This window comes from Rhinatrema bivittatum, chromosome 5 (assembly GCF_901001135.1).
Source record: "Rhinatrema bivittatum chromosome 5, aRhiBiv1.1, whole genome shotgun sequence".
Classification (NCBI taxonomy): domain Eukaryota; kingdom Metazoa; phylum Chordata; class Amphibia; order Gymnophiona; family Rhinatrematidae; genus Rhinatrema; species Rhinatrema bivittatum.
Genome location: NC_042619.1, coordinates 313,887,246 through 313,889,832, shown reverse-complemented (window position 1 = coordinate 313,889,832; position 2,587 = coordinate 313,887,246).

Genomic DNA, 2,587 nt, shown 5'->3' with positions numbered 1-2,587 from the left:
TCTTACCTTTTGTTTTTAGGGAAATGCTTTTGTTTACAAATGACATTTTGTATCTGAAATGACATAAACCACATAGCAAACTGTTTGTGTTTTTTCAGATACCAATCCTTTAAAAAACAATTCTGTTGGTTCCCTGGCCCTCCTCCCACCCAATCATTTTACAAGAAAGTGACTCCAGGATTCTGCCAACATCTCCTTCTAAACCCCCCACCTCCCTACCGAGATCCTGCCGAAATTCCCCATGCCAAGCCAGAAGCACAATTCACCATTACCTGCTTCTAGGTCAGCATCTAGCAATGCATTGACAATACTAGGCTAGCTATGAGATAATCAGTGGGATGTCCACCTTAAAAAAGCCAAGCGAAGACCTTTGTTTGCTGAACACCTTGGTCTTGTGGCCTACACAATACTGATGCCATGACTCAGATGTTGAGCTGCCACTGCCGTTGTGACTCTAGTCATTTCTGCCAACACCATCATGGCCCAATGTAAAGTAACAGGCCACTAGAGGAGGGGAAGAAACTAAATGAGATATTCCCTTTTAGGAGCCAAGACCTGTGGCCTGCATGGCACCAATTCCCCAACTGGGATGCTGAGCTGCCATCATGGATGATTCCACCCCCTCCTGCTCATATCATTGTAGCCTGACAGAAAGTTGCTGGATAGTGCAGGAGCAGGTTCCCACGGGCCAGTAAGCTCCTGAAAAGATATCCCAATGGGTGCTGGGTGTGAATAAGAAGGGCAAGATTTTTAGAACTTTATCTTATTCAGTAGGGAAGGTTGTTTTTGTTTAGGGTCAGATTTTGGCATTTCCCTAGTGAGAGGCTGATTTTTAGAACTAAGAATTTGCATTACTGTTATTGATGATTTGTTTAATATTTTGTTCATTGTATTTTATATGCAATATATGCTGTAAATAGCTTTGGGTTGTTTTGTTTTGTTTTTCAAAACAAGTTGATCTAAAAATATTAATGTAAGGAGATAAGATGTGCCTACACTGGATCTCTAATGTATGCAAATATCATGCATATTCAGGTAAGCCTGTAGTTTAATTTAACCTATTTAATAGTTTTATTTTCCCTGCCTGGCTGTGGTAAATAATCTTTGTTAGTCACAGATATACAAATGTCAAACGTTTCAGTTGAAGCTGACAGAAGTCATTCTCACTTAATTATGAGGGTTATTTGCATTCCCTTTGATGTAAGGGGGCATCTTTGACTGGAAACCAGTACTGTATTATTCGCTTGGTCAATAGAGATACCAAGTGGACATTAATGGACATGAGAAGATGCTAAAATTTATTATAAGTAACTTTCCATGAAATGCTATTTATATTCAAAAGGACCTACCATAGGCTTTTGCATCAATGCTTGGATGGGTGATACCTGCCTGGAGCCAATGAGGGGCAAGGGATTTGAATATTAATGAGCCTTTTTAACTAATTATTAAAGGTGGCAGTCCCTTGTACCTAGAGGACAGAGAAAGGAGGAGAGTCAGCCATGAGGTGAGACATTTTATTTTGCAACTTGGCTGTAGACCAGAGAAAAAATGTGGAAAGGAATGCACTTTCTTTTGCTATAAATTTACCATTTGCATGCTCCTGTATTCAGCCAGCTGAAATAACCATAGCACCTTTCTTGTTCTTAAGTTATCAAAGGCCTCATTTACTAAGCATTTTTCCTGTAGACACAGAAAAGGAGAAAAGCCTTAATAAATCAGGCCCTAATGATTTTAAGTAATTGAGTGATTTAGAAGGGACTTTTGAAATCCAATATTTTAATTTTCTTGAACTGAATTGATAGATTAGGGCAGGGTTAGTGATTTTCTATGATAAAGAAAATTGGCTTTTTGTAACTTATTTTCCTATGCAAATACATTCTTCTTTCATTATAATGTCATGTGCTTCTGTTTCCAACAGAGTATAAGAATCAGGGAGGATAACTTTCAAACTTATTTGTGCTACTGCATGTGCTCGCCTAAATGGATGTGCAGAGATTTATCCTGGTAACCCCCGAAAAGCTGCCTCTTCCACCCCCCTTCCACCCCTCTTCCACCCCCTGCGCGCACCTTTTAAAATCTACCCCATAGTGCATAGCAGGAGCTGTGCAGTATATAAAATACTGGATACATATGCTTCGAATGTGTGTGCATATGTTTCAGAATGTACATATATCTCCACTGCAATGAAAGCGCTTACATTTCCTACCTATTTTATAAACATTCACTTGTATATTTTAGGTTCATAAAAAATAGAACATGTATGTGTATAACCAGATCCACACATATAAATAATGTCTTGTATGCATATTTGAAATCACCAGTTCGTTGAGTCCTCTGCCAGTTCACGCAGTCCATGTCCAATTCACCTAGACCCTCTAGTACTACATTCTGAAACCCCACCAGTTCACCTAGACCTCCCACCCAAAAATTGCAGACAACAGAAAGTCCAATATCAATTACACTAGTTAATTAGCAGATGTGAAGTTGCCCAAATAAGTCAGATATTTATATGTGAATATCTAACTAGATAAACGACACTTGACCGACGTGCCGCAAATGCGCAGTAGAGAGCAGCTCTACCGCGCAT